At 46.5% G+C, this 9,070-nt stretch overlaps 1 non-coding gene across 1 annotated transcript; it reads left to right on the top strand.

The window, feature by feature from the left end:
* The first annotated feature begins 7,522 nt into the window (after positions 1 to 7,522).
* Trnay-gua (transfer RNA tyrosine (anticodon GUA)) lies at positions 7,523 to 7,597 on the top strand. Its single transcript has one exon. It is a non-coding gene; the product is annotated as a tRNA-Tyr (tRNA).
* The last annotated feature ends 1,473 nt before the right edge of the window (positions 7,598 to 9,070 follow it).

Here is a 9,070-nt window from a genome sequence, read left to right as displayed (position 1 = left end):
GGCAGCTCGGACAGTTTGGGATCGCGTCGATTGCGCGCGTCGTCTGAATCGCATCTCGTCGTATGCGCCTGCGCAAGCTGCGTTTGCAGGCGCCTTACGTAGATGGCGCCATCATACTGGCGGAGGCTCGGGTAGTCTGCCCCTGCGCGCTTCCCTTATAGGACATTTTTCTGCTGCCCGATGGCAAGCGCTTGCATGGCTCAGTGGTAGAGTATCTAGCTCCCTCGCAGCGGGCGCAGGCTCGATCCCGGCGGCATTCGGGTAATTTTTTCGTATTTCCGGCGATAGCGGTTACGGCGCCGTACACCGTCGGCGGCGGCATCATCGCGAACCTGAACAGCTATTGGAATGAGCTCATAACAGCTTACGCTGTAAAACAAGAAATGAACAGTAGGACCAAAAAACATCGCAAGTACGACCAAAAAAAAGACTGATCGCAACAACAGATTGTGATGAGGCAGCAAATCTGGTTCACATGGTTTGGACATGTCCGTCTAAGCATGATAGCTCGCGCACTCTAGAATCCTGGGAGGCTTTGCTCCGCAGCCCAGACCCCAACGTCCAGCAGGACATCATCGGTCAAGCCCTTGCTGCTGCTGTGTCTCAAGGTATTCCGGCCGACGGCTAGGGGCGACGGCCTGGAGAAGGATTTCTCTCCCGACGTTGACTGGTGTTTTTTAATAAAGTTGTTCCTCCTCCTCCAACAACAGATCAACGCTAAAAGCGACAAAAATGAACAACCGTAAACAAAAAGCAGATGATGAAAACAACATGACCAAAGGAATGCAAAAAACTTTAAAACTCATGTAGCCATCGAGTAAAGCAATTACCCTGTCTGATAGTAAAATCGAAGGCGTGCTTACGCACTTGTCCTTATGTTGTCTGATAAAGAAAGCTTCAATAATTTCCACTTTCTGTCTTATCACGTGCTTTTGCGATTACCTCGATTTAATTGAACAACGGTGAGCAGCCCCAACTCTTGTAATGGAAACTAATTGCCCACCATTGTTACTCCTTACAGCCAAACAGTGCTCACGCGTGCGATCATTACTGCAGTGCGCCGTTTGCCCGATGTACACTCTCCCTCGGGGTAAAGCAATTAGTTAAACAACGGAGACACAATTCGTGAAAATAGTTTTGTGCTCTTTCGCGCAGCTCCGACTTTTTCTATTTGGGCATCAGCGAACAAATCGGTCCCAGCTCGCAAGACACTGTGAAGACTACGTTCACACCTTACCTGCTGGCGACCTTCTTGACATTGTGGGAGATATTGCGCATGTACGGGATAACTTGAATTGGTTTCTGATCCCTTTCCTTCGGCTTAGGGTTGCATCCTTTGTACTTTTGAAGCAGATTCTCACATGCACTGGTGACTAGCTACCAGGGATAACCGGCTGCACACAGAATATGCATCTGGGCTTTGAAGCTTTCCTTGCGGACTGGACTTTTCGTAGACCACTGCGCAGGTTGACACAAAAAAATGTCCCTTTATCATACGCCAAAGAGGATGAAGGCGAAAGCCTGCCCGCTTAAGAAACATTAGTCAAATTACTTCAGTTTTCTCATTTGAATGCATTGTTGCTTCTTATTGCTTGTTTTTTCCGACCGAAGGTCGCGGAACCGCGTGCCTAAATTGACGCCACCTTAATTAACTCTGCCTTAATTAACCTCGCCCTAATTAACACCAAAGGTCGTGGGTTCGACTAGCACCAAGAGTCGTGGGTTCGAGTGCCCTAATTCACTCTACATTAATTAAGTACGCCTTAGTTAACTTCGGCTTAACGCCAAAGGGTTGGGTTTGACTCCCACATAAGCTTTATGGTTCGACTCCCACCGCAGTTCGTGGGTTCGAGTGCCTTAATTAACTCTATCTTAATGAACACGGTGACGATGGTGACCCGCGCACCATCAAAATTGTTGCGTGAGCGTTTGCATATAGGTAAGACACGATGCCGGGTCGGTGTAGTAAGTAATTTACTACAGCGAGTCGTCATCGTGTTACGAGCTTCGAGTGCGCACTTTCACACGGTAACAGGCCTTTCTTGGCTCTAACCAGACGTACGCGTTGTAAAGCGCCCGCACGCGCCGCGCTCACTCGACGTCACGTCGCGTCCGATAGAGGAAGAAGGCGCGCACCCAAACGACGCACGAGTTGCCGCACGTCCCTGCGCGTTTCGTCGCGGCTGCCACGTTCACCTACCAAAGGCGCGGAACGACGAACACAAAGCACGCAGCTTGCCCGGGCTTGCCTGCACGCCGCGCGAAGAGTCGTTCCGGAAGTCACGCTGGTTCGCCGTGGTCACGTCATAGGCGTTCTTTGGTCACGTGAGGAGCGTCGCGCGGGCGACGCGGTGGCAGCTTCCGGCGCGAGCGTAAAAATTCTAGCAGTGGTAGGTGTCCACGCCGCAACGCGTCCACACGCGACGCAGTTAGAGTGACCTAGAATCTAACGCAGTCTCCGCGCCTGACGCCATACGCGCCCAGGCGCGATGCGGCGCGTACGGACGCTTTCCAACGCGTACGTCTGGTTGCGGCTTAAAAACCTCCAACATGCGTAGTACGCGTGAGCGATACCACATGCGTGCGCCTCTTTCCTTTACGCGAAAGGCAAAGGAACAAAATGGGAAAATCAATGGCATTTTATTAGCCACTTTATGAAAGCTTCGTTCACATAGATTCAAAGGTGTGCGTTGGATATGCCTTTTTAACGAAGTTTACTACAATGCTGACGGCGCAGCAAGAGCAGCCGATGAAACAAGTGCGACCCGCCGTGGTTACTTAGAAGCTATGGCGTTGGGTTGCTAACCACGAGGTCGCGGGGATCAAGTCCCGGCCATGACGGCCGCATTTCGATGAGAGCGAAATTCGGCCTTGGCCAGTTTGCAGCGCTCACCAGCTTTCCACGTGGTGTGGGTGCCCTGGACGGCTGCTCACATCCTTTCTTTATTTATTATTATTATTCCGACATACATTTTCTCGGATGAAGGGGCTAAAAACAGATGGAACTGCCTAAAGAAGGCACACTACTCGTACATTGCTCATAGGCGGAAACAATATAACGAAACACTGTAGCAGAAGAATACAGAAATGTCAAGAAAAGTATAAATTTATCAAAAGGCAACTAAAAATATTTACAAGCTAAAAAAATTGTTTATAGTTTACACATGCATTATTCTCTGTAATGACAAACAATTAGGTATAATGTTGACGAATGACAACGTTGATAAATTGTGCAATACCTTCAACAAAAGTAAACATTATAGAAAAGACTAACATGACCACCGTAGAATTATATACCGCATCATGAGTGTTAATCCTTATTATACTTAACTTAACCAATCTGCATTTGCGAATCATAATAACAAGTTCGCGATTTTTGCTGTGGAAATCAGGTAATAGGTAAGCAGGTGTCTGTTCCATATTTAGTTCAAACATTGGTGTTCTAAGTCGGTTATACACAAGATGGTATTGTGTACTGTGCAGCAAAGAAGATGAAGACTGAGTACAGTATACTAGTCACGTAGAATTTATTTCTGTGTATATATAGCAAGCTTTATGTGGAACAGCTGGTTAACAGATGCAACAATAACAAATTTTTGTCAAGCTTAGAAATAATGGTGGTCTGAGGTCTCTTCGTTGCAGGTTTTCTATACCGCATACAGTTTTTTTTTCTTTTTATTATTGTTAGCCTGTGTAAATTTGCCTTTGTAGTGCCCCCCCCAGATTAGTAGCCCGACAACAGTGGTGTACGCCTTGGCAACGCCAGCGCCAACTTCCCCTGTGCGACGGCCAGGTTTCAACGCGAGTTTCTCAACCGGAACGTTCATGATAGACATGCACGGTTGGGTTCTGCGGTTAGTTCTGCGCTTGCGGCTGCTGCTCACGGAGCTACCGCGTGGGCGCATACCTTGAAAGCGATCTGCGATGTGGCCGAGGTGCGCGCCGGGAGCCTCATCTTCAAAACGATATGCGATGGGTACAAAGTGCATGCACCAAGTGCCGGTAGCTTCGCATGCGCTGTGCTTTCGACGTTTTGTTCGCGTTCAACCAAGAGCCAGCGCGAAGGTCAATTTGCTTACTACCGATGGCGAGCTTTCTCACTCCAGCGTTTTGGCGAGTTCCCGCGGTCATCTAGCGAGATGTGTTCATGTTTACCTGTGTTCGCGTGACACTGTGCTTGTTTATTTAGTTAGTAAGCGAATATTTACAACTATATGCGGCCGATAAAACTACTATCCTTACTTCTTATTGCTGCCTAATGATTTTCTATCGCAATCGATGCTTCACCTTTCGGGCGAAACTGCGACTTTCTTTATTATTTTATTATTTGTTTGTAGTTGCCCCGAGGCACACGTGTGTCCAAAATTTGTAGGACACTTTAGCATTCAAAGATCCCTAAATGCTTGTCAGGCTTACCGTCAGCTGCAGCTTTCTTTTTTCACCTTCGCCTCTGCGCGCCGCTACCGTTTTACGGTGCCACGGAGGCGAGCGCCATCTGGATGGGGTTTTCGCAAGTAACCTACACGAGCGCGCCGCAGTTGTTATGGTAGAAATGCTGGAAAAGGGGTTTGTGTTTGAGCTTTCCTCGTAACAGAATTATGTTTTCTCCTACATTCACATTACAATCCGACGCTATCATGTCTGTAGGTTGTAGTTAAGTCGTGCCTTACGATTTTTCTGGCGTATTTTACTTTGAGAAATTCAATTTTTGTTAACTAATGCCTTGCGCCACGTGGTGGGCCTGTTATAAGGGCGGAGTGGTTCGGGGTGAATTTCTCCGCCACGTACGCCGACGCCGACGCCGGATTTTCTGCGACACGGAGCCCTTAACGATATCGCGTTAAAAACTGACTGACTACTTCAGAGATTCCAACTTTCGTCCCTGCGCCACATTGCATTTGGGAGTTCGGTGAGATAACTGTAGCGCCATCGTGCAATGTTAGACGTTCGTTCATTTGTGTGGTGTTTTGCTTAGCGCATTCACTTTTTTGAATGGTGGCGCCTGTGAATGTATATTTGACGACACTACAGGAACGGCTGCAGCATACGAAAGCGACGGTGTGAGCTTAACAATCACGCATAATGGTGCCCAAGTAATGGCCAATCTTGAGCACTGATTATGTGAACATTCCTTCGGTCGCATAACTGAGGATGCTATGTCATGCGAAAGGGTACGTTGTAATGGAGCTTCAGAACACAATATTTCACTCGCGAAGGCTGAGTCTGTCTTTTTTTTAGGTTACCTGTAGCAGCCTCTTGTATTTGTTTCTTTTCTGGTGGATTTCTGCGAGCTAAATAACTTTAAAGGTTTTATTTACAGCATCACTACTACAAACGTATGCTATACTGTGAGCTACCGTTTATAAATTGATTTAGCAAGTATACCATGACGTAATGCTTTTTTTTTCGTCCATCTTCGTGGAAATTGGCCCTGCACGGTGTGCTCTAACTGCTGCTAGTAGTAGCATTATTTGCGGTTCTATTTTTTCAAAAATACCCCCTTTCTTCTCTGCTTTGTGCCACTGCTCAAGTTCCCCAGTTCCCGCAAACATGAGTTCATGCATTTATGGTGATCAAATTTCAGAGGATCCACAAAGAAAGCCAAAATAAATCCTGAGTAGGAATGTCAATTCCTTGCTTACAGTTTGTGTCATAGTCTTACAGAACAATACTGTCACACAATCAAATCGTACAACTTCTCACACACGAGATTACGTTCTATTTTTTGACACCTTAGTGTACAGTGCATAATTACTCTTCCATTTCCTTCTCTGATTTCGAAATTTTCTCTGTAACATTCATTTAAGAAGCCGTCATATTTTACGCTTAATTTCCTTCTATTTAAGGACTGAAACAGATTATTATGGAACTTTTGTGCACGACGTAGAGCCGCCGAAGTCCGTGAAGTATACTGATAATGTCGGTAAGTGCTATCATTTAGACCATGCAAGGTATCGGGGTTTCTTTCAGAACCACAGTAATAAAAATGAATTGTAGTGACGGGAAGATACAGCCCAATAATACTCGAAGCAGTCGTTTCTTCAATCAAGCTGAGGAAACAAATTCACCCATATAAATCAAACCCAAAATGAGCAGTAGTGTAACTTAGTGTGTCTCCTGACAATATCTAATAATTTCTTGTTATTGGAAGAGCGTCCAGCTTCGCCGTGCAGTACAATCCTGGAGTAGTTGTTTCAATAATGCATGTCAGGTCATCGGCAGTTTACTTCTGAGGCGGGCTTATATGACCATCCGTGGGTGTACTCGGTGTAAATGTTCACCCTGGGGCCATCGTATCCCTGAGTTCATTCTGAATCTCTCTAAGGCGTTTTTTTGCGACAGCCATTATACAGACCCCAGGCGAAGTTTGGTCGTCGCCGTCACCTTGATGTTCAGTAATAAGTCCAAGTGCGACAATATTGCGGCCTGCGCGCGGTAACTGCTCGGTGCGAAGGAAAGCGTGTGAGGGTGACCCGAGAAGAATGATGCCTTGATGCGCGCCCAGTGTTCGAGGTGACGAATCAAGTGCACCCGAAAGAAGAGGGGAGGGGGTAGGGGGGAGCGACGAGGTAACGTGATCAATCGCACTCGAAGGGGTCAGGTAGGCGTGTGTACGCTCCACTAGCCCGGCAGTGGCTGCGCATGGCTGCTCCCTTGACCCAGTGCATAGGCGGTCCGCGCACCATATCTTGAAGGTGTTTTGTGGCAGGTGCAAATACTAAGTGCGAGCCGAGTGAGCTGGTGACTTCGTGAACATGGTTTCGCCGCCCACCTAGGTTTGCAGGTAGCGTAATCTGAAGTTGCAGTGACAAATGTGACGGGCAGCACGGAGCGTTCGCTCCCCGCTGCCGGCGCTCATCAACACGCCAGGGTTTTGACATTCAGCACTCGCGGTCATACAGTGGCATCTGTTCATGTTTTCGTGTGCACACCTAGTAACCATTATTGGTAATATAATTAGGAAGCGAATGGTTATCGTAATTTATACATCCAATAAAACAACAACCTTTACCTCGTGTAGTTGCTAATAGTTTGCTATCTCTAATAATGTTTAGCCTTTGGGGCCAACCTGCAACTTTTGTTACTTTTTACACCACATTTTGCCTTTAACAACTCCCCAACTAATTACCAGCTCTTGTTGCGAATTTCATTTAATATTGATCAAAAGAAGTTCGAGATTTTCTATACGTCCTCATATCTTCCTTATGTTTGCAAAATAAAATAATATTACACAACCGGGAAGGTATGCGGTACAGTATCATCTCTAATTAAAAGAAAAATGAGACATCCACCCAAATGTAGCATTTGATACAAAGGAAACCCAGTGCACCATCACGTACACCATCTTTCGAGGAACCCGTTTGGGTTTCCTTTGTAGCAAATGCTACATTTGGGTGAATGTCTCATTTTCCCTTTAATTACTTCTCTCCACCTAGCGGGTTTCCGCTGAACTATTACGTCAAACACTTGCCTTTGCTTCGAGTTGTTGACAAATTCGACTTCGCCCTGACATCTGCTAGCCGCCTGGTTAGCTCAGATGGTAGAGCGGCTGCCCCGTAAAGGCGGTGGTCCCGGGTTCAAGTCCCGGACCAGGACGAATTTTCCTTCAACTGCGAGGCTTTCTTTCGAGGAGCCCGTATGGGTTTCCTTTGTAGCAAATGCTACATTTGGGTGGATCTCTCATTTTCCCTTTAATTACTTCTCGCCACCTAGCGGGTTTCCGCTGAACTATTACGTCAGTATCATCTCTAATTACACACCATTATAGACCGGACTAACTGTCTTTTTCAGACACGTGTGCATATAATAACATGCTAGTGAGTAAAGATGGAAGGTAAAAGCCAGGTCGAATTCGCTAAACAGTCGAATTTGATTAAAAGGCGGTAAATAAACGTCACATAAAACAACAATATTGAAATATTCAGAAAGTAATAAATGGCAGGAAAGCATGTAATAAGCATGAATCCCCTTCGTCGTACTTCCTTGGGATTAGTAGTATTCAGCTGTATACAAAGATAAAAGGCAATGGTGTGAGCAATTTTGATTATTTCAAAGTCGCAAATTATTTTATAGCCTCAACAGCCACGTGGCCACAAGAGGCCCGTTTGCATAGAGCACGCGTAAGTCCACAGTTGAACTAAAAATGGGGTGATGCCACGTTTACGAGTGATGCCTAGGAGAAAATTGGCAGCAGCAGATGTAATTAAAGTGAATCTGGTAACAAAACAACATAGATATATTGTTATTGCACTTGAAATGCTTACGATACTGTTTACGGCAGTATACGCGACTTCACGTACACCAGAATCTGTGTTTGCCAAAGTTATAAAAAATGCATAAGGTCTGTAATACCCGAGAAGTGCCTGCCATACAGGTACGGTCAGAATTTTGCGATGGCCATGACGAGAACTAAGCACTCGCGTTTTGTGATGGCAGTAATTTTGCTCCGACAGCAACAGAAGGCGGCTTGCGTAGGCGACCACGCGGTGTAGGCCGTGCTGCTGTTGTGCGAGGATGGCGCCTATACATTGGCCACTGGCATCGGTACGAACGTCCGTGCTGGCGACGGGCCGAAATGGCCTAGAACAGGTGGGTACGTTAGGATGGCAACGAACGATTAAGAGGCGTCTGCATATTCACGACACCAAGTGAAAACGACGTCCTTCTTGAGTAGGCATTACCATCGCAGTCATCGTGAGATGGGCTCAGCCTCAATATTAATTAGATATTGCCACGGGGCAGAATTAGTGAAGAGTATACGTATTTACAAGTATTGTGAGCATTATATAACCTTATATATTGTGAGCACTACCTTCAGGTTCCGCTGCGGAGGTTGCAGCCTTTTCCTTGGAAGCCATCTTTTTACGACACGGAGCCCCAAGTGTCCTTTTGAGTGACTGCGGCAGGACCTTTCTTTCTAAACTTCTCGACGATGTTCTCCGTGCTTCCAATACCATCCATAAAACTACTTCCAGCTACCACCCTCAAACTAACGGCCTCACAGAGCGCTTTCATCGCACGCTGTACGACATGATACCAATGTACATCAACCCTTACCACACCAATTGGG

Source organism: Dermacentor silvarum, chromosome 9, assembly GCF_013339745.2.
Source record: "Dermacentor silvarum isolate Dsil-2018 chromosome 9, BIME_Dsil_1.4, whole genome shotgun sequence".
Taxonomy (NCBI): domain Eukaryota; kingdom Metazoa; phylum Arthropoda; class Arachnida; order Ixodida; family Ixodidae; genus Dermacentor; species Dermacentor silvarum.
Note: the sequence above shows the minus strand (reverse complement) of the source record. Positions and strands in the feature narration are given on the sequence as shown.